Below are 23,913 nucleotides of genomic sequence, written 5' to 3' on the forward strand. Positions count from 1 at the left end.
ACGGGGGCCTCCAATATATTAACTGACTACCGCCACCGATACAAAATACTGAAATCTAAAATAAATTCCGATTTTGTGATGTTGGTATAATGTTTTTAGTTGGAAAAGTGCGTAAAAATTCTAAATATTTCAGAACGATTTGGGTTAACGTTAAATTCAGCTGTTCTACCCTACCATCAATAAGGTTAATCTACATACGAGTAGATTCGCGGGGTGATTGGCCAACATTAAGTAAAGTTAAAACATTAATTCAACGGAATTCGTTTATCTTAGTTTGGCGATTTAAATATAATATTTTCTAGTATAATTTAATGATGATGATGGTGATGATTAATATACAAATAAGAGGTTGTATCTTCTATGGTTAAAATAGTAGAGATTATAAGCAGAATAAACGATAACTGGCCATAAAATGCCATAATCTGTTCAAGTGAAACGGAAGGCCTACTTATGTTTCAATAATCCAGTTTCTCTTGAATGACTTATGTGTGGTTTCCTTTTCACTAAGCAAATGCGGTAAAGTGTTTTAAGGCCCACAGCTGAAATTAAATTATTTTCCCAACACTACTCAGATATAGATAGTCAAGAAACGAATCCCACTTTTGGAAAACCTTGGCAAGGTTAATAATACTGCAACTCCCATACAGATATATATACATAAGTACTGAATATTTTCTTCCCTTTATTTTCGTTGTTAGAAAACTACCTATTACTTCACCAGTTTTTTAAAAGCCTGGCAGATTTAATTTAGAATGTTAATTGATATATGATGACCTTGGTGGAACTGCATTTTAATTATCATAATAAAAAAACATATACAGTATCATTCCACTTTTATTCGATACGAGTCTAATCTTATTCAAATAAAAGTGTAATAAATCTATACCTATACGTATTATAAGGTATGAATTAAATTTAAGTAAATAATTGCCATAATGCAAATAAGTGTTTAGTTTCCTTATGCGAGTTTAAAGACTGATAAATGGTTAATAATTTCATAGCCTTTAATGCATTGTTTTCAACAGAAAAACTTTTCTTATATCATTTATATTATTCATGCTGAAATTATCAGTGCTACACATATTGCCTCACAACAGGCGTAAAATCAATTATTTATATAAGCTATAAAAAGGACCCAATTATAATTATAAATAATAAATAATATACCTTAGGTTAACAATTTAATAATTTTAATTATACGGAGTCTATTAAATCAAATAAGTTTTGATATTTGGTATAATATATGTTATTTAGCAGTATTTCAAAACCCGATTTGTATTAAAAACTAGTCTTATTCAAAAATAACAGTAAAGTAAATTGTTCGTAATTTAATTGAAATATTTCACACGGTTATATTTTCGTAACAATCGATTAATTCGCCTTCCATTTCCTATCTTCTTATTTAATAAAAGTAAAGCAAGAAGCTGACTCAACTTCAGACGCAAATACATATGCAAAATATTTATGTTGTAATAAGAATCCGGGAATATGTTTGAGTCTCCCGCTCTAAATAAACGCGGGTTTCTAGAAACGATTTTTTTCCGTTTCACGATATTTATGGCGAGATGTTTCACCGCTAGCTAGAACTGTGTGTCTGAAGATAATAATTTTTGTCACAAAAATGTACCGCCCCAAAAGAGTTTTTTTATGACTCCTGGGAGCATTATATGTTATTCATGTATTATCTTATTAAAAATAATAATTGAAATTTTAAAAAACGCATATATTTATCTGTTAAACGTTTAATACTTTACCTTTACATTTCTCACTAATAACTTACTACACGACACACTTGAAACAATCTTTTTTTTAATATACAACATTATAAAATAAAAAAATATTGGCTTTTTTTCCGTGGAAGGAGAAAATATTGTTAATCTCGTCGAACATTGATTAAAACAAGTTGAATAATGTGTTAAGCGGTAATGAAATTCATGTTCAGTTCACATTTTAAACTAAAATCATCCGTTGACATGACAAATTTTGCAATAAAGTTTTACTTTATCCTGTCACATAAACATAGACTCTAAACCGCTACCGATGACCTTTCTCAACAAATTATAAACGAAATATTTTCCTAAAATCGTGTTGTTTGATCAATTCCGCACCTATCTACCGACGGTATAATAACTACTTCTCCATAATATATTATTATATTCTTTCAGTCGATAAAACTTATCCATAAACATAAGCTAGTTGTAATCTCCAAACTTCGACGGTTCGTGTTCTTCGTTTATTTTTTTGTTGATATTCGTGACTTTGTTATACCAAAATACATTTAGTATACAAAAAATAATCACTTTTCACTGGAAAAAGAATGAACAATTGGACATTTATAAAAATTCATCTTACAGTGTGTGCGCCGGCATATTTGACATTTTTAATCACTCTGTCTCTGGTAATAGTAAAAGCGGCGGATGTCGTTTGACGCGGAAGTGTGGCGGATTTTTGCTAGTCACGAGTCGATGGACAGGAGCTCATCAATGTGGTAAGGCGAAGTTTGTATTCTCAGTTCGATATCCGAAAATAATCTGACGGCCGTAGAACCAGTTGATTCGGACATGGGTATGGAAGTTTAAAAGAATAGAACCAGTCAGAAACGAACCTCGAAACGGACCTTCAACGTCTGTTTTAGGTCTGTAACGTAAATCGCGTGAGAGACAAAATTTATTGAAATCTGTGCAAATCTGATCGTAAGATTGCAACATCTAGTGGCATTAAAAAGACTTCAGTACGCAAAATTTTGGAAAAAAAAAATTCTTTCCTACCATTTATAAATCATCCAGCAGTTGAAAGTGAATGATTACATATAAGGAAAAAAATGTGCCAGAGTGATGTTGAAAGGATTTTCTTCCCCGACACATTTGAATTGCATTTTTTCAGTGATGAGGCGAATTTTCACTTTGCAAAGTACGCCAATAAACATAATATAATGTATGCTATTAGAGTGAAAATAATCCGCAAAAAGTCCTTCAAAAGCCACCTCACAGCCTGAAGACCGCTGTTTGGTGAGTCATTTCATGAAACAGTGACTTCAGAGTAATATAAGACAATAGTGGATAACTTTTTTATACCAGAGCTACAGAAACATTATGTTTTCAATAAAACAACCAATTTTTTAATGGGATAGAACCGTAGTATAGGCCGCTAGAGCATCAATGACAATAATGAGGAATATTTTTATAGGAAAACAAATAAGTCACTTTGGTGACATACTCATAGACTGGCTTCCAAGATCACCTGATTTTACCTTTTGTGATTTTATCTAATAAACTACCTCAGATCTCACGTGAACAGCAATTCGCCTTCAACAATCGGTGCTCTATAGGAAAATATCTGACGTGAGTATCAGTTAAAAAGGACATCATCTTAGCAAATTATTTTTAAAACATAAATTCGCATTATTTTTATAATAAATTAATTAATTAATTTCGCGGACGACAACAAAATTCTCAAAATAATTCAAGCTTTACAGGACTGCTTTCTTCTTTAATCAGACATTAACTCTCTTAACCGATGGTGTAAAGTCAATAAATTAGAACTAAATATTAAAAAATGCAAAATAATGTCATTTCATAGAACAAAACAACCAATTTCCTTCGAGTACCTATTAGAAAACTCCAAAATTGATGTAGTCAAGTCCATCAGAGATTTAGGAGTTGTTTTGGACTGTAAACTGACAAACAACGAGCATATAGATAATACAGTAAATAAATCACTGAAATTACTTGGCTTCATTAACAGAATATCCTCTGATTTTACTCATGTGCGTACAATCAAAACTCTTTATTGCTCAACTGTTCGCCCTCTTCTAGAATATGACTCCGGGGTCTGGTCTCCATTCTATGTCAATCGCATAAATCGCATTGAATCAGTCCAACATCGCTTGCTTCGAAAAATAGCGTGGATGCTCGGATTAGAGAGAGATAATTATTCTTATGCTGAAATAGAGTCAATGTTAAATATTTCTAGTCTACAAAAACGTAGAACTAATATTGACTCCATATATATGTTCGGCATACTAAATGGTATATTCGATGTTCCATCATTACTGGGACAAGTAAAATTCAATATTCCGACTCGTAGATTGAGAAACAATGAAGTACTGTTCATCGATCAGCATAGAACAAACTATGGCCTAAATTCTCCAATCCAACCCTTTGTCGTTTTGTTAACTCAAGACAAGATCTGGACTTTTTTGGTTTAAGTTTACAACGATTTAAACGAGCACTAAATAAATAGTCCAGATCTTGTCTCGATGTCCCTTATGTTTGTCAATGCTTCTTTCTTTTTTAAAAAAATATTTAACTTATTCTTTTATTGTAATATTTAAACCTTATAAATTGTTTACATGGACAATGTCCGTTAATAAATAAATAATTAACTTCAAAATATTATTATTAAAAGTTTTTATAATTATATTTTTAAATTTACCAGTAAAGCTGCCAGCAGCTAACCCGTATTACCAATTGCTTTGATTTTTTTTATTAATATCGATTTCATTTTATCTAAAACCTATTTTAAATCAATTACGTGCATGTTGAAGTTACAATAATCCCCAAAAAATTCTATTTTTTAGTCGATTTCTAGGAATTTTATTTTCACATAGCCGCGCCGTAATCTTTTGAAACAGTCAGACAGCCCCGCTAACTTCTGATTAAGTTTATTCAAAGAAATCAAACAAACTTTAGTGATGCTAAGAAATCGAGAATAGATTAGTTAATTAGTAGATAGGTAACGAACGTTTTGCTACTTCACTTTGCCTGCTTTTTCCATGGAACCAACGCATCTTAATAATGTTATTCTGGGTTACTAACGGATTCAATTTATATTAAGTAGTGAACGTATTTCTTATTTCACAACAATTCAAGATCGCCATTACTAAAACATACATTATTACTTGGCGACCTCCGTGGTGTAGTGGTCAAGACGCTTGACTCACGCACGGAAGGTTCCGGGTTCGATTCCCGGTGAGAACACAAAAATTAAAATGTGATTTTTCTCAAGACTGGTTGTTCTGTAATATAATTCACCACTGTAATTAGGCCTCCTGGCCTGTTGTGGTGCAAAAAAAAACGAAATGAAATTACCTTCATAATATGTTAGTGTTATATTGAAAAACGACATTAAAGGGTATTTTTTGTACAAAAAAAAATTAAAACTCTGCGAGTCCGTAATAATCTTGACCCCAAATAAAAATATCAAGGTATTTAGTTGTCCTTGACAGTGGATTTTGTAATTTAACCATGTCGTGCATCGTATAAAATCAAGTATAGAGACCCTGCACAGTAGCAATGGCGACACAGCGTACCACAGCCAACAGTACGAGCACGCGAGCGCATGAGTGTTGTGAAACACAAAATGAAACTGTCTGCAACATGTAAGTATAAACATAGAAGATCACAAACAAAAAAACCTTTACTCGTATTTATTTTTACAGAAGTAACTACGTAAGATAAAATAGTATGGTGTCCCAAACTCCACGAGACTAAAAGCCTTCTGTTAAGTTGAGATAAAACATAATGGAAATTGAAAGTATACATATTATTTAAAAATGCAAATTACAATATAAATACTATTTTCATATCACCCTATGAACGACACGCTGCACGCATGCATGTGTACATATGATTAAAAACAAATCAATTTATTCAATGTCTCGCAAAGGACTTCTACACATGAATTTAAAAAAGGATTATAAAAAATGTACACCGACAATTCTTAATGGAAATTTTATTTTTTTGGGTTACTTATCCTTAAAAGTATAAGTATCTTTCGCATTGTTATAGATCTTATTATCTTTTATCTACTACTTAAGCATTCGAGAAAAAGGGGTTACGTTTTATATTTATTAGATTTTGATGTTTTATTTCGATAAATGCTTGGTTTAATGCCTTACTAGGTAAGCCTATATCGAAGCAGGAATTATAATACTCGTAAACAGTGAAAGCGCCCACCCTTTTCCCGAACTGGGCATAAAATCAAATGCCTTTCTTTCGTGCTTGCCTTTATTCTAGTGTTCCTATATGAAATTGAAGGAATACAGTGTTAGTTCCAAATTGGCACTGCCTCCATCTTCCCAGATCCCACTTTGAAAGGAAGAAGAACATACAAATTAACAATCACACAAAATCTCTAAACGCATAGGAAACATTAGAATTAAGCAAAGAAAAACTATTCGCATTTTAAAGCACATATTCTGTACATCAAATTGTTAACACAATACTTCTAAAAGCCTGACACATATCCTAACATGGCCCTATCGAACTCACACGAAATTACCTTTTCTCATAACACCATTGATTACTCCAAAACCAGAATTGTCATAATACTAACGGTAGTTACAATCCTGTGCGAATCCCTAATAACAACAACCTTTCAGAACTTATAGCGGACGAAGAGGGTTTTAGAGGACAATTAGCACGCGGTCCTCTCGAGTTAGTCAGCTATTTAGTTTTGACCTTCCTTCGGCTGGACAATAATAAAAGCAGGCGGACAAGAGTTCAATTCAGACAACCGATACAAGTAACCGAGCAAATATAAATAATTACATATTTAACTATTCGAAAAGAAATTATTAACTTTGAATATGCCAATATACCCAGTAAAATATAGCTTGACATGCTGCTGATGCCAAACAAACTTGCACACCTTTGTACTGTAAACACTGTAACCTAATACTCCATTGTACAGTGTACATGTGCCGTTGTGGCGGTAACGACTATCTGGTGCGTCGCTCTCAATAGACAAGCCCGTTATGTCAACAGCCACGCAGTCTGGACTCCCTCCATTATTCCGCAGGCTTCATGCTGTACTGGGAACGTATTTACCCTCGAAAGGGTAGGTATAGATATAGAGAGCACCTCGTGCTAGAGAAATTAATCTCTTCTCTGGACTAAAGACTATATTGTGCATTTATAAAAAAAATATATTCTGTAGAACTTTTAATTGACATTGGCATCGTGTTCCAAGGCCTCAGGACAATCTTATTCGAGCAAGACCCTGGACCCTGGTGTTTCTTTAATGATTAAGGCTCGGCAGCAAACAGAAAATATTCTAAACATTTGGTAAAAAATATCGTTTCAGATATTCATCAATGTTTGTAGGTCCAAATGTTTGTAGACATGCTGAATTTCCACCCTAGAGACTTATCAATACCCAAATATATTGCAATACAGAGGGAAAATATTTATGTGGAAGTCTAGGCATGTACAGGGCTTATGACATGTCATTAGCTAGTTTAAGTGGCCACTTTACACACTGTGTAACATTCAACACTCTGCCTATGTTTTAACATCCACATTTCTTCAACTCTTCAACCTGTTGACTTTTGTGATATAAAAGAGCTGAAACCTTTATTGATGTGGGTGAGATTAATCTGGATAAATTATTTCCCCTACTAGGCAACGCCTGAAAACCCTGTTTATTTTGATACTTCTTTTACCAGTTAGTTTAATCAACGATGTTTTGAGTAAGTCAAAATGTTTGTAGACAAGCTGGATTTCCTCCCTAGGGAGTCACTAAGATCTTAACTTTTCGCAACACAGGCGGAAAACATTTTTGATCTGCCATTAGCCCTATTAATGCACAGAATTCTATATTCTCTTCTCAAAAATGTTTTCCCTCTCAGTTGCAACAAATTTAGATTTCAGATTTGTATATTTATTCTCATTTCTTTTTATGATTGTACTTTTTGTAAAATACAGTAAATGGTTTATTTTTCTCAGAATCCGTACCATAACCTAATAGTTACAAGTTTTCTTTGTCGATTTTTAAAAAATACATTGACATTTTGCTATCTCACCATAGGTAGGTAGGTACTTATTTCAATATGAAATTGGATTTCAATTGAAATTTATTATAATACCGCCGTTTTAAAAATGACCCACATTTTACCTAAATAATAATGGTTGACCTCGGATGTTTGTTTTAAATGGGTTTATTTAACCCTACAATATTTACTCGAAGCTCAAGACTGATCATCTTACCTTCATTTAACAGATATCAAAATAATCTGCGCCTGGCGTAATTTTAAAAGCAGTTTAAACGTGGACAATGCTTTATTTATTTATATATACGCCCAATGGCCATTTTTAAGGACATATTTATGCATAGAAAATTATTATAAAGGAAAGCAGAAAGACACAATGGTATATAGTAGACTTGGTGGGAGTGGAAGCCTGAGAGAGGTGTTTATAATTTAATTTGATTCAGTGATCGTTTGAAAGAAGACAACTTGTTATCAAAGAAATCAAGACTGGTATGTTTGTTGGCAGACCTAAGAATTCTGGGTATAGAGGAATGAAAACCATAGTTATTTCATATGTATTTAAAATAATACTGTTTGACTTTAGAAAAATAACAAATCGGTAAAAAATCATAAGTCGGTCTTGTGGTGTAGTGGTCAGTGCGTTTGCCTCCCATGCAAGAGGTCTCGGATTCGATTCCCGACACGGTTGATATGAAATATTTATTTAAAACGGTGTTTTAACACTATAATATTTCAAAGTCCCTGGACTGGTACCTGAAGCGTAAGACTGATCATCTAACCTTCGGTTGGTTGATCATCTAACCTTCGATTGGTGTACAAATGCTGCGCCCTATGCACCATTAGGTGCGGAAAGGAAATGATGATGATGAAAAATCATAATAATACTTGTATGGCGTCTTTACTCGAGAAAATGAATTATTTATCAGGTTACTTGACTAAAATATTTAGTAAAAATTCGTGTCTCCTGGAACCAAATGCACATTTCACACGTATCGTCCAAATCCACACGGCACGATAAAATTAAGGTGGATCAAAATACAATGCATTGTATTATTTTTTAATTTTATTCAGAGGCTACATCAGGTAAAAATCCTGCAAATTAAATTAAGTGGGGATTAGTCGGCCTCGTGGTTTACTTGTTAGAGCATTTACTTGTCATTAAATAAATAAAAATAAAAGAAATAATCATTATAATACAATAGAAAATTAATCCACCTATGCTATATTATCGTACCGTGTGGATTTTTATCGTCGTTTGAAATGGGCCAATTTCATCAACTCTCTTGACTTTAAGCTAATATCCTCATGATTACATTATTATTATTATCCGTTATCCCATCCCCTGGGCGTGGCAAGAAAGGGAAAAGGAGAGCGTGCAGTATGGAGCTTTCGCATGAAATTGTAGCGGGGGGGGGGCAAGGGACAGCTACACGCTACACGACGCTTTGCGGCGCTCTGGCGGCAAGTCCCCAAACTTGGGAGATCTGCGCTCCGACGGAATTCTAGCAAACTAAACTCAGCTGTCAGTCGGACAAATACCGCAATTGCAATTGGTCCTACCGCGACGGAGCGTAGCTTTAGAGTTTTGTTTTTTCTCATCAGATTCCCATTGTGTTCCGTCAATAAATACATTTTTCTGTATCACAAGTGCCACGTGTCAGTGCGTATTTACATGCAACCTTCGTACTATTAATAAATCTATTATATAGAACGCGATATTATATTTGTAAATAAATATAGAGTGCCCCCCAGCTGGGAAAGATTTCTCTCGATCAATTCTATTTTAGTGCATCGTTCAACTTATTACATCGTTCGGCTAATTTGATGTAATGTACATGTTGTGATTTTGGAATTCTTATGTATTTGTAAGTGATTTTTTTTGCGATGAAATGCTGATCAAACATGTCGGGATGAGGGCAGAATCTCCCCTATTTTATTATCAATAATACACAAGTGCTTAGCTCTGCTGAGGACCGATTACACTGCATCGTTAATGCTCGCCTCGCCTGTGGAGGCGAAGGATATATCATAAAGTATGGTGATACCATCTACAATTATTTTAACGCAGTGTACAATAAATATACCTGTGTTAAAAAATAAATAAAAATCAAGTCCAGTTATTTATTTCATTATTTTTATATATATCTTGTGTCAATGTACTTACTTTTTTTGCACGGGTAGGAAAGTAGAAAGACACAATGGTATATAGTAGACTCGGTGGGAATGGAAGCGGGAGAGAGGTGTTTTTAATTTAATTTGATTCAGTGATCGTTTGAAAGAAGACAACTTGTTATCAAAGAAATCAAGACTGGTATGTTTGTTGGCAGACCTAAGAATTCTGGGTAATTCAATGGCTACCCGTATGAAAGTTTTGTCGGAGGTTTCTAAGTAGTTGGGATATTTAATTTTATCGGGCTCAGTAGTTCAGGTGCATCAAAGAGTGAGTTGAGATTTTTAAATAGGACTAGAAGTAAATTATTACGAATAAGCTGAGAACTTTTACCGATTAATCATGATCTATTGAGTTGGTACTTATTACATTAGACTGAGTGCCGACCGAACTTGTAAGCCCGCTCTGCGTTCCCACTAAAGTACTTCCTCCCTCGCGGAGCACTCCGCTGCGCCGGTTGGTATTTCTCAATGACCGAGACCCTTTCTAACTCGGCACCTATAACAGGGAGGTATATTGTAGGTTGTATGACGAGCTCCCCTCCCCCCGCTAGCCTCACCGCGCATCAGCGACCGTCCTCGCTACTCTCTCCCTCCGCCTCTCCCTGATGGTAATGTCGCGGTCATCTGCAGATCGAAGATCTTCGCTCTGCACTTTCATTTTTCTTCGTGTCCACTGCGAGAAGTTTTTAATCTCTCTTTCCTTTTCTCTCTATATTAACTGCGTGACTACGCGGTAGGATTTTTTTTAATCTGTCCATTCGCACTCTAGTCATTTCAATTTCGTGACGGGAAATCCAAAAGCTAAACTCACTGAATATCGTTAAAAAGTGTGCGGTAAGATGTTTTGTTCCGACAGTCAGCTGTTCGTATTAAAATAAAGCTAAACTACCGTAACATGGATTACTGTCGACTGAAACTCATCACTCCACGGTTATATATTTTATTATAGTTCTTTATTCTCCGACAAGTACATTTGCACATTTAAAATGTTATCGGACACACACCTAATACGTATACGTAATACAATAAGTAAATTCATATCCTCTCGCAACTAGACCCGATGAACACTGTTTGTCATTGTCATTTTTTTCAAATTATCTGATTTTAGAATGAGGAAGTTCAGCGCTACGGGAGATTTAATATAATTAATGTTTTTTTTCCCCTTTTCAAAAATTAGAGGATTTAATTTTACAGTAGGCTCTCGTTTTCTCACATAATTGGTTCCTGAAAATGTGTGCGTATGTTGAATGTTCGAATGTCGAGGAATGCAAAAAATAAAAATAAAATTAACTAACATTACTAAGTTAATGAGACGCGTTTAAGTGCTTTAAGATATTTTCTTAATAAATTTGTCGAAAATTAGTTGAATACCATCCTTTTTTTTCTTGATAAAGAGTTCTATAGTAAAACACGCTGTGTCTTTATCAATCGCTGGCGCTGTACGTGCTTGTGATATTTGTTTTCCATTAGGATCACATTTTTCCGTGATAGTCCGAAATTTTACTCATATTTTTTATTATCTAAGTCTTAACGATCTTGATTTTATCAGTGTCTTCCTCCTCACTTTCATTGTGAATTTCATTTACCAATTTAGTATTCATTTGACAGAGTTACTGATATAGGTATTTGACCGCGGGATCAACTGCATGGAAGCGAACAATTTTTATATTATCAATAAAATTTGCAAAAAACATAATTCTGAGTATGAGTTTCTCGAAAAAGAGTTTTAAAAAATTAACTACTCTGAACTACCAGAACTCTCCGGCGATAACTTGTGACGTCACGTGCGGAGTAGTTTCAAAATATCAAAATCTTATAAAATCATAGCGCTGATAATACGATAAATATTTTTTTTTTGCTCAGTTTGATAGTCTATTAACAAATAAAAACATTTTGAAAACCACTGAACTTCCTCATTGGGTTCCCATTTGACTTTCTTTGTTTTTCCAGAAGAAACTTAATAGCATTCAACCTTTTGAAAACAATCCCCGTTCGTAAATTATGAAATTTGTCGGTATTGCAAAAAGTACTTATACCTAATAAGGTTCCTTTTGTAAAACCGGACATCTTGCCTTTATGTAATAATCGTAATACGCTGCAATCGGTAACCCATGCACCATTTGATGTCGATAATATGAAATGATGATATATTATTATTGTACGCGTTGTTTTTCATTAAATTCTCCAAAAATGGTAAGACGCTTTATTAGAGCCAATTAGAATCTGCAAATGACTCAAATTCTGCTAAGAGTTAACTATAACCTGTCAGTTCTGGCTTCCGGTTCTGGCACAGAGATAGGCTGAGGTTCAATGCACCGTTATTGATTCTCGCGAGGGGTTCACATGTAGCATTTAGCGTGCTGTGCACTGTGTACCTAACAGTTAACAGTAACCATCGTCCATTGTATGCAGCACCGAACACTCGAGTCGGACGGACTCGCGAGCAACCGACTTGTGCGGTTCTAGAGATTCAGGTTATCCTTTCTCTTATACTCCAGTTTACCGAAAGTTATCTAAACGGTACACGTACAAAGTACAAATAAATAATACGTCGTAACAGATAGTCCGACATGTGTAACAGCTTTTTTACAGTAGCTCGTGAATTTCCGAGCCAAGATTCGACGAGTCTCCACTTTGTTCTCCATAATAACTACTTTCTAGAAGTGTTTTACGCACTGTCGACGCCTACTCGCACGTTTAAAAATACTCTTCTCCCTTTGACTTGTGGATTCGGTAACTGTCGTTGCGTAATGACAATATTGGGCAAATCTAATAGTCATCTTACTACCGAGTAGCGATTCTCAATATGCACGTTGCTTCTTGCAGCGCCAAGTGAATACCGGAGGTCGACGGCCGGGCTCGCGGTACCTGTCCCGCTGTCCTCTCCCGGCGGTTGCGGGCGCGGGCGCGGGCGGCTCCGGCGGGTATCTGGTATCGCGGTACCCACGCTGGCACACCGCACCGTCAGCCGATAGCACCGTACGAGCATAGCCCTGTATTATTATATCCACCGCGGGAGAAATGCACTATATATATATATATATATATATATATATATCATTATCGTAGGCAACTGAAATGGCTCAAAATTAGACAGCGGAGAGACTATCACTCCCTCTCACTTCTGTTCATTGTACTTCATAGTCCTAACGCTCCTATATACCTGCGTGAAAAATTTCAACGCTTATCAGTTCATGGTTTACCTCGTTCTAATTTTCAAGGCACTCTCTTAATACCCATCCACAATTCCTCTTTCTTCTCTAACACATATAGTGTCCATGCGGCTCGACTGTGGAATCATCTCCCATCTACCATCAAAGATGTTACTACATTATCTCTGTTTAAATCACGTCTGAAGAAACATCTCCTTTCTCTTCTTTAATCTCTCCTCCTTTCCTTTTTTCCCTTTTCCCATTGAGTAATAGTTTTGATTTAAGGTAATTTATAAACAAATACGTTTATTTCTATTTTTATATATTTTTAGCTTTTTAATATATATTTTTTCAATTGAATAATGTGTTCTGTACCTTGAATAAAACTTTTATTTTATTGGTTGGTTGGAAGAAATTGCCACTTTCAATAAGACCGCCAATGTACAAATAACATTATGTACAAAAAGTTAAATAAATAAAAATAAATTAATATATATATATATCATTTTTATCTTATGGCAAATAAACATACTAACCAGTGTGAGACCGGCTAATTTCTACTCGATTTTCGTTTGCGGGATTTTAACCTAAGAGTAGCCATCAAATAAGCGAGGCAAATAAAATAATAAAAATCAATCCACTCTTATTTTACTGTGGTGTGTAGATTTGAACGATACGTATGGAATGGGCCTTTGTCACAAGGCCTGTGTCAGCCATAATAAAGTGCATTTTCGTGATACGATTTTATTTTATTACTAGGGTAGGTATGTCTGAAACAATTATGTAATTGTAATACTTGCTATATTATTTAAGTCTTTTGTATGTTATTACTATACCTTACTTTATGTTACCATGCGAGAGATCTTGGATTCAATATCCGATATGGCTAACATAAAATATTTATTTAAAAAAATATTTATATTAGTTTAAATAATAAATATCAATCAATGGTAAAATCCAGTTTTTTGTTTACAAAGATTTGGACACGCTGAACATACTGTCAAGTTAAATCGTCCGAATGAAATATTGTTTAGGTCAATGACGTATACCTAACTAAATAAGCTCGTTATGGGCGTGAAGAAAATGGCATCACAATTCGTGGCTAATTATTTATTATTTCATACAAAGATACATATAACGAAAAAATAATAACGTGTCCCTAGCTCTACGGGACCAAGAGCCCTGTGTTGAGTTGGGATACAACCTAATGGAAAGTGGAAGCATGCATAATACCAAAAAATAAAAATTATTACTTAAACATCGATTTCAATAATCTGTCGTCGTTTGTTTAAGCGTGTTTTTTAATAGTATATAAATCCATGCAATGTCTTGCAGTAATCTTCTGCAATTATAATATCTTCCCTTAGACGAAATCCAAACTTGTACACTTCTCCTGAAAATGGATTTCATTTCGAAGAACTTAATATTTTCATACAGGACATTGATTTTTGTTCCCTCATTCTCTAACGAACTTTTATCATATTTTTTTTTTTGAACCGGGTTGTGGTCCCGTGGCTAGTGTCGCGAACTCACAGATCAGAGGTCCGAGGTTCAAACCCCATTCTACCACAACTTTATTACCATTTTCCAATAGTGAGTTATTTACAAATCGTTAAAAATTGCCCCCAAAATTGAAAAATATTTTGGTGAATCATAAATACACAAATAATTATTTTTATAAATATATAATGTTTTTATATTATTATTAGAGCACACAAAATAACATGTTTATGTGTGCCCTACTTCAATATTTAAAATAAAACTAAAAATATTTTAAAAATGAGCTTGTTGTAGCTGGGAGTACAAAATTAATATTTTTTAATCTACATTTTACACAATTTAGTTCATGCGTAGCTCAAAATTTTTTGTACGATTTCTGTCTTTTTTCTAGATTATGAATGTAAATTTACGAGATATTTTGGGTTTCTGCGGCAGTTCTGGAATCAGGTTTAGTGCAATCCATCAATTATGATCATAAAGTTGAAGGAAAATGAATGTTTCCACAGTAAAAGTATGCATCCAATAACAAATAAATCTCTCATTGTTTATCAACACCGGCACCGCAGCACCGCAACGCGGCGCGCGGGCGGCGGCGAATGAAACAGTTTAACCGCTCGCGCTCGCACAACAAATAAAATGGTTTGTTTTTCAAATTAAATACTAACACTAAACAAAAATGTTCCCCGTTATGAACATTTATATTGTCAATGTAAACAATACAATATTTCAATGTGCATTATATTTTATTTCAATACTTTTGACGTTGATTTAATTGCATGTGTATATTATTATTTATTTATGCTTTTTTAAGTTAATTCATAACATCTTAAGAACTAATTCAAACTTTTAAAAACATTACAATATTTTTACCAAACTTTTTAATAACATGTTTTTTCAAATTAAATGCTTTCTATTTCTTCGGGTGACACATTGTACCGCTTCGATTCCTTGTACAATGAGTTTTGAGACTCTGTTTTTCTCCCCGTTGGTAATCATATCCTTTTTATATCCCTAGTTTCATATGTATGACTATTATATGTTATCTTTCTTCTTATTATTTTATGTATAAAAAATGCTACATTATATTTTATTTGTTGCTTCACGCTTTACTATGAACAAGTCTATTGTTTTGTGCATTCTTTCTGCATTAGAATACGAGTACATATTACTTTTGAGTATAATCTTCGTCGCCTAATTTTGAAGAATTTGTATATTTTTAATATCCCCTTCACTACATAAAAAAAGAATGGAAGAACAGTAATTTGTGAATGGACATATTATTGTTTTATAGATAAGGACACTAATCTTTATAATGTCTACTGCATTTCTTAATCTTCCCATAAATGTTTTTCTTTTATTGTTAAAAATAATCATTTGTGTAGTACGCTTTCTACGTACGAGTAAGTACAATCGACCTGAATTTTATTATTCTGATTAATTTGCGTAGTCGCTATATATAGGTAAATGTAGATTTTTACCTTATGAATTTCGTATATGTGCATGGCACTCAGTAGGTAGTAGATACTAGACCTGAGTCACCTGACTCGAGACAGACGAACAATTTCTGAAACTGTATAAAAGTTAATCTGTATTAGGTTATAGCACCTTTACCCGTAATATACGAGTACATAATATGTACATTACAACTTATTTAGGGGCATAGGGCTTTCATAATACAAATATGCCTATATATAATACATAATTCAGTTTATAAACAATAATAGATTGCAGTTATACAAAGGTTTAAAAAGTAAGTTAGTGAAAACATGTTTAAAAAGATACAATCGAAGTTATTAAGTACGCAATTTACTTTTTACAAAATGTAACTTAATATCTAAAAGAATAAAACCGAAAATAAAGAAATTAAAAATGCACGCACATGTGTATATATACAAATATTTAAAGGTTATTTCATCAATATAAAAATTAAGTAGCAAAATAGTGACTAATTTAAACATTGTTTTTAATGACTTATTGACTTGACATAATTTTTTATTTGATCAACGCAGGCGCAGTATTAAATATATCAAAAGATCACTAAATTTATTGGCATATATGTCATCGCACTAACGGAGAGAACTGAGCATAATTAGTTTGAAATGATTTTGTGTGGAAAGCACATCTAAGTCTGGTGGTCTTAAATGGAATCCTAAAGTTTTTTTATGTAGCAAGCATGGACAATATTAAACATTATTTACAATATTGCGTAGTGTGACAACATCAGCTACTACTATGCTTCTAGTTGAAAGCAAAGATAAATGCAAATTTTCCAGTAACAAATCATACGATATCTCAGAAAAGGGTAGACCCATCTTATAGTTAACATATCGTATATTATATTATTTGTACTTTTTTGTAGTTAATAAGAACTGTATTAAACGCCCTTTCGCAATCGGAAAATAGAATCAAGTGACTTTTGATGGGTTTGTGAATTACCCTGGAAACGCGTTGAAATCATTTCACGTGCAAAGTAGGTATACTTTAAAACTGACATTATTGTAAATTATAGTGTTTTAAGATTAATTTTAATTTATTCTAAGATCGAGAGGTACTTCGTGATAGTACAAATATTGTCTCCGTATTAGTGTGATTTACATTCACCTGCATTCGGTATTCGGTCCACGACATAACATCCTCTAGCAGTAGTAAGTAAGTACATTACATACTCGGTTAACTTAATATGTTCCATCTCAGAACAGACTCGCGAGTGTAGGTAATCTGTTTACAGTGAGCAATACTCTTCACACAAAGATAAGTAGGTCAGAGAGGCGTTGAGATTATTAGCAATATACATAATACTGATTCGGAGAATTTTCAAATAAAATTTCATATAAGGTAGCCATATTGATTTTCTTTTGAAATTTATATTCATGTATCCGTGTATATGTACTCATCGTTATTTTTAACAGGGATGTTGGATTACAACACCCTCGAATCTCGTCAAATTTTTCTTGGAAAACATTTCTATAAGTGAGCTGATTTCATCTAAATATATGATTCTGATTTCATCTAGTTTTATGTTCCCAATAATTATACTAGAGGGAGATCTCGTGCACTGTTTTGCACACCCCGAAGCCGTACAAATGCAAGTCAGAATTCGCCCATTAATAGGGCAATTCGCTCGCTGAATATGGCTTCTGCGGATAATATGGATCTATTTTTCTGTTCATATTGACAGTTAAGCAACTATCTGCTTTCTATTACAGCTACTAATACTTACTTATATTTACAGTATGCATTGCGTAATGGTTAACAGCCGGTAAAGTAATGCAGACTACAACTTGTCAAATAAATAAATATAATCAAAATTAGGTTTGTCTTTTTCAACCGATGCGCGAGATGAAAAAATATGTTTTATTTCAAATGAACGTGGTCAACAGTCATTGATTTTAGTGTGCCAACGTCGCGGTCGCGAGGAATCTATTCAACGCGCACAGCGGACTGTGAATGTGTGTTTCGTATTGTTCTTTAATCCACGCCTTTCAATAAACACACTAAAATAATGCAGCCTACCCCCTGACTTTAGTTTCGTATAAGTGTCCGTCAAGGTGGAGATAAAATCTCGAATCCTCATTCAGTCCTCTCGGCTCCGTGATACGACCAGGTCCGCAGAAGCGCACGCCCGACCCTCCTCTCTGCAGATCGGCCGACCCACTAGTTGACAGGAAAGTGGTCCGCGGGACGAGTGCTCTACCTGGTGCAGTGCGAGTACCTGCCCGCGGTACCTGTAGAGATCTCGCGTGGCCCGTACGCGGGTACACGGTACACGGTGCTCAGATAGAGGTATAGCATAGCTGCGAATTCCCGTTACTCGACATAAAACCGCTGCACAATTTCTCCACAAATTTCGATAACTTAGAAATTATTAAAAAAACCGGCAGCAATGAAACATCAATATAATTGTACTCGACCACATTATATGGCAAGTCGTATATAGCCTACATATGTATTTGCATAATTAGATTTGCCGTATCGCAGTCTCTCGCAGTGTTATTTCTCGAATTATATAAGTTACAAGTATAACCGAAGCTACGATGTAGATATTGCAATGTTATCGCGTTAATTTTTATTGTAATGTACAGCCGAAATCCATTCAAACGTATATTATTACGAAACAATCAAATACGATAACCTAAAACTAAAAACGAAACAAGAAAAGTTAAAGCAAATACAAATAAAAATAACAGACAAATCTTACTTTAAATTTAGCTAAATTGTTGGATGATTCCTGATGGAAGGATATACTAAAGTGGGCCAATCGGGAACTTCTCAGCATTTGCTCATGTGGAGAGGAAACCACTTAAAACTCTTCAGATGGAGCCGACCTGTTGACAGTAGTCAACAGGCCTTCCGTTCCACTAGAAGAGTGTTTGGCATTTTGTTCCCTACTTTGGTTTATTTTACCAATTGCCTGCACTATATTGACCATGTATGATACTACCTCTGGTGTGAGTTCTTGATGAACTATCACCGATGGTATGTCGCGTATATCTCCACCCAGGCTTCTACACCGCGCCTCCTGCTGTTGTCTCTGAAAGCTGAAAAGGGGGCAATGCATCAACAGGCGAGGGACATTCATCGTCGCATGGGCAGCTGTCGATCTCAGAGAACTTGAATAGATGCAGGTAGCTCATGAACCCACTGTGACCCGTAAGTATCTGGGTGAGCTCGTAGCCAGCATTCTGCATTCTCCTGAAATCATAGTTACCATTGCAATAGGGTTGACCGAATTCCGGTCTGTTATTGCATGGACACCAAATTTGCAGTCTGTCAGGATAATTATTTTCTTCCATCTGTTCGGTGGCTTCTTCAAAATATAGACCAGGGCTTCTCTGATCGCAAAGAGTTCCGCCCGAAACACGGAGCAGAAATCGCCGAGTTTCAACTTTCTCGACGGCAACTCTCTGACGCCATCGTAATGTACAAAAGCTGCACCCACTTTGCCGTCCAAGAGACTGCCATCTGTGAAGATCCTCAACTCTTCCTGCGCCGTCCCAGGCAGAACCTGATCATCGAAGCCGTGATCTATCGGATAGCTAGAAAAATTAGTATTACGATGACCGAGAAACAGAATTTCGTTATTTCTGACTACGTTAAGGAACATTAAGAGGTATTTGTTGGACAATAATTGGGATATGAATAAACCATTAAATATTTCAAAGATACTGATTTCGAGCCTCGATATATTAAGAATGTATGTAATAAATTGAAAACTCTGTCCGGTGATATGTTTTTTTAAGTGTTATTTCTGTAGCGTCGTGTCCTTTGGACTGTGCTGATATATTTCATTACTAGACAGATGTCCTCGCACCGAGAGAGAAAATAGTAGTTTTTAAAAAAATATATTTAAATGTGTTTTTGCAGTCGACAATATTCAAGTATTCACAAACCGATTGTACAGAGTCCGCTATTTGTTTTTCCTTCAGCCTTCTGCCATCGTAGCTCCGCTGTGCCCGATCGCCATTACTCACTCGCGGTAAGCTCATCTGAACGTCGCGCGTCGCGCAAGGTCGCTTTCATAATAGAAAATGCTCTCGATTTACATTTTGCGAGAAAATGTCCAGTTGTCTATTAGAGAAACGAACACAAATTCAAAACCAGTCGGTTCTCGCGAACGTATAGCGTACAGCGCCAACGCAACGCTTAGAAAATGCCGCTATAATGTTGCTTCAAATCAATATTGTCAAACCACTTTCCACATCTATTGTGTTACTATTTACTATCGCCTTTGTCTTCTCCCGAGTTGGGAAGATATTTGCGACGAAGTAACAACTCTCCGGTTTTTTATTCATCTAATTAGTCTCGTATTGTCTATCGAACGTTTTTACGAAATTCATGTTTCACACTCTTACAAAAACTAACGCAAAGAATGGTGTATTATTTTTGCGATAAAATATATCTAAATAATGCTTACTGTTTTTTTCACGTCTTCGGGTATTTTAGACGAACTATCGAAATATTGTTACATAAATCTTTCGTCAAATTTATCAACTGGTTCTCACACAAAAACTGGAATATCAAATAATATTGTCCAATTCGTATTTTCTAGTATTCGCCAGCGCCGCGCTTCGTCAATAAGTAGCTGTTTTTCTGGGGTTGCCATATTAGTATATACGGCCCAGCATGCGGCGGTGGCGCGGCGCTACCCATAGTATGCACCGTATGCACCTTGTACTCTCAACTCGAGTGCTGCAACTGCATACACAATAATTATAATATTAGTACCTACCTATTCCTACGCAGGCGAACTGTCTCCTATCTCCAGCCCACGTGCCTTTACGTATTGCGTGTTATTATAATGAGTAGTACTTGAAAATTAAAACCATGTGCTTCAAATTCCTTTTGTATACGAAATATCGCCGTCTTTTTCTCAATCTTCAAGTAATATTTACCTACGAAATTATTTTAAAAACATGTATCTAAATTCACGTTGAGAAATCAGTATTTTGTCTGTTCACGTTTACTGGGGTTTTGTTATCCCCTCTCTTTTGACATTTTGCAACATGTAATAATGTAAAATCCGAGGCAAGCCACCGCAGCAGGCGGCAGGCGGCGCGGCGCGGCAGCGGCACCGCGTGCCGGTAGACAACACTCAATATACTCGTCCATACAATACACAGTCGTAGTTTGTGGGTAGATATTTGCATTTTATGTTAATGCGACCGTATTGAACGGAATAAATAATCATCGGCGTGTTCGTCTTATTATTTGGGTCACAACATGTCGCGATGTGATTCGTCAAAGCCCTAAATTTGAGTGGATATCATTACTGCAACTGGCGATAATCGCGACCGTAATTACGCGAATTCGCAACTTTGCTGTCGGCAGTGACCTATTTTATTGTTTCTGAAACCGTCTTTGTAAATTGGTCCATACCGCGGTAAATTCTCGGCCACGAAGGATTCTCAATATATTTTGATTGACAATTATTTGGCTATTTGATCCGAATGAGAAGTGTCATCAGTCATCAGGCAGGAATGAAGTCGATCTAGTCGCTTCTCTGTCTGCTCTGACCCGCGGACAGTTTCGTGATGGTATATTAACAGTTGGAGTTGAGCCAACCTTCGGTAAACCGATATAACTTGACATTCCTTACTCTTCCTCTCCACGCGCCATCATCACTCGATGGCTTCGTCATTTCGTGTCGTGTGTCGTAGATATCTAGTCTATGTTGTTCTATCTACACTGAGAGAAGGAACTAGAAGTAATCACCGTCATTACTCGTTACTGCACCTATGTACAGTATATCATCATTCGTTGACATCATTCTCTATAATATTAATTATTTATTACAAATAATAGTAATTATCATAGATGTTAACTGACTTTACGGGTATTTAAATATAATATAAATACCCTACTCACGTGATATTCATCTGAATTCAATATTTACTTCGGATTTTTCTTCGACTGCTGAAAATTCACTTTCAAATTGTACTTGTATTTATTTTCGTTACAAACATCAATAATATTTAATAGCATCTTAAATATACAAACAACTTCAATGGTACATATTATACAAAACCTAAACTTGTATATTTTTATTATTATTTTGTTTTAATATTTTTACAATCGAAGGTTACAGGGAGAGAAGAGGGATAGTCTATTATTTTGTCAAAACAAACTAATAACTTATAACGCCACTTTGTTCAGAATCCTGTGTTTCCGATTTATTTTGATATAATTAAGGATATTGTACCGGTTAAAAAACGATTCGAAGTAATATGCCTACTGGCTAAAAGAGGAAATTTTCAAAGTTTAAAAGTGTTTCCTGAACATTTTACAAATCGTGACTATCCCCTCCCCTCCATGTACCCTCATATTGATTACATCTAGTTATTATATTTAAAAAATATATACATAAAATATATATGTATATTTATTTTTCGGCACTAAATCTGAACTGAAATAACTGACGTCAACTTTTGATCTCAGCCATTATTTGTGTCGTTATAAAATTATAATTTGTTCTTATAATTCCGTCGTTGTAACACACAAAAAACTTAACAATAGCAGATTTTAATACGCAGTTCCACTTCCAACTGTTGCCAAAAACATAAATATGGCAAACAATTTTCTCTGTAAGATTCTCTGGACTCTCGACGGTAGTTGATGTAAGCATGTCTGTCAATATTCAGTTTTTGCGCACAAAATAAAATATGGCTTTATATAGTATCCAGTTATAGTTTCATGGACGTATATGTGTCTTTTTATATAGTGCAATGTTTAGCTCGGCTACAATATGATCTCTACTTGATGCTAGTATTATTGATTATGGAAACAATGTTTTCTATCAAAATATAACGTTATAGTGTTCTCACTATTCTATTTATTTATTAATTTTAAGAAAAAAACAGCCCTAGTCAAAAAATAGCAATAGTTTGAAATAAACTAAAACTATAGGTCAATCGTAGTTTTCTATCTATTACTAAATACAATGCCAAAAATAAATACTTGTGTAGGCTACTTGTAAAGAAAATAGATTAAAAATAATTAACTTTAAATACAATATTATAAAAGGAAACGTTTTTTGATAACAACGGTTTTAAAAAATCTTATCGCCGGCGGTTTTACACGAAGAGACCCCAGATTGGTTATTTTTATAGACAAAACAATAAATATAATATAAAAGTACATAAAAGAAATATGAAGTTTGTTGAATAAAGTGAGATTAAATTTTAATTTATTTGTTTTTGTATTATGGTGATATTTATTTAGATGCATAATAAGTAGGTACTTGTAAATGGACCATATTTGGAAAGCAAGTATTTTGCACAATGCATTCATTGTTGCACAATATTGCATATAACCTTACCTACTCAAATAACGTGCACTCGAGTGTCAAGTCTTTTTTACTTGTGTTGCAAAACGGTTATCTTATTTCACGAGTCGTGTATTATGATCCAATGTAACGTTACTGCGATTTTTGTTATTCAAACGATGCAATAATTAACTATAGTGAAAAAAGACAATTTCGAATTACATTACCTATATCTACTATATCTGTTTAATTCGGTTTTTCAAAAATGTACATATTCTTGTCCCTTTTCAGAAAGTGGCGGGGCGCTAGATCCCGTTAGATCCGGCACCGCATAAATTGACCGTCCTACGCTCTCCTGTAAACCTCGCAAAGTGCAGATTCGATAGTATTCACATTACGGATTCGATAGTAGGTCGGGACCGTCGAAAAATTATGATCAGATACCTACTTGTACATGTATAAGTTCAGTATGTGATGCATATGTGTGTGCATATGTGTATGTTTGTGTATATGTATGTAAATAATCTTCTTCTTGGTTAAGATCGGTTATTCCGATT

The 23,913-nt window shown here is 34.7% G+C and overlaps 1 protein-coding gene and 1 long non-coding RNA gene across 8 annotated transcripts in view; both read left to right on the top strand.

Annotated features, from left to right (window-relative positions):
• Positions 1 to 23,913, top strand: part of LOC148280403 (uncharacterized) — a 103,796-nt gene that overhangs the window by 11,734 nt on the left and 68,149 nt on the right. The window contains exon 1 of one of the 7 annotated variants that reach the window (XM_088228449.1): positions 9,286 to 9,431. The exons of 2 other annotated variants lie outside the window; for them this stretch is intronic. The gene's annotated coding sequence lies outside the window, so the exon portion shown is untranslated. Of the gene's footprint in view, positions 1 to 9,285; positions 9,637 to 23,913 lie in introns of those variants that run through there. 4 more of the 7 variants (XM_088228444.1, XM_088228448.1, XM_088228445.1 and 1 more) reach the window with 4 other exon arrangements.
• LOC148280404 (uncharacterized) overlaps positions 1 to 23,913 on the top strand; it is a 43,541-nt gene that overhangs the window by 3,023 nt on the left and 16,605 nt on the right. The window lies entirely within an intron of this gene.

The sequence above is a fragment of the Micrasema longulum genome, unplaced genomic scaffold (assembly GCF_059751315.1).
Source record: "Micrasema longulum isolate JH-2025_06_02 unplaced genomic scaffold, ASM5975131v1 h1tg000582l, whole genome shotgun sequence".
In the NCBI taxonomy this organism is placed as follows: Eukaryota; Metazoa; Arthropoda; class Insecta; order Trichoptera; family Brachycentridae; genus Micrasema; species Micrasema longulum.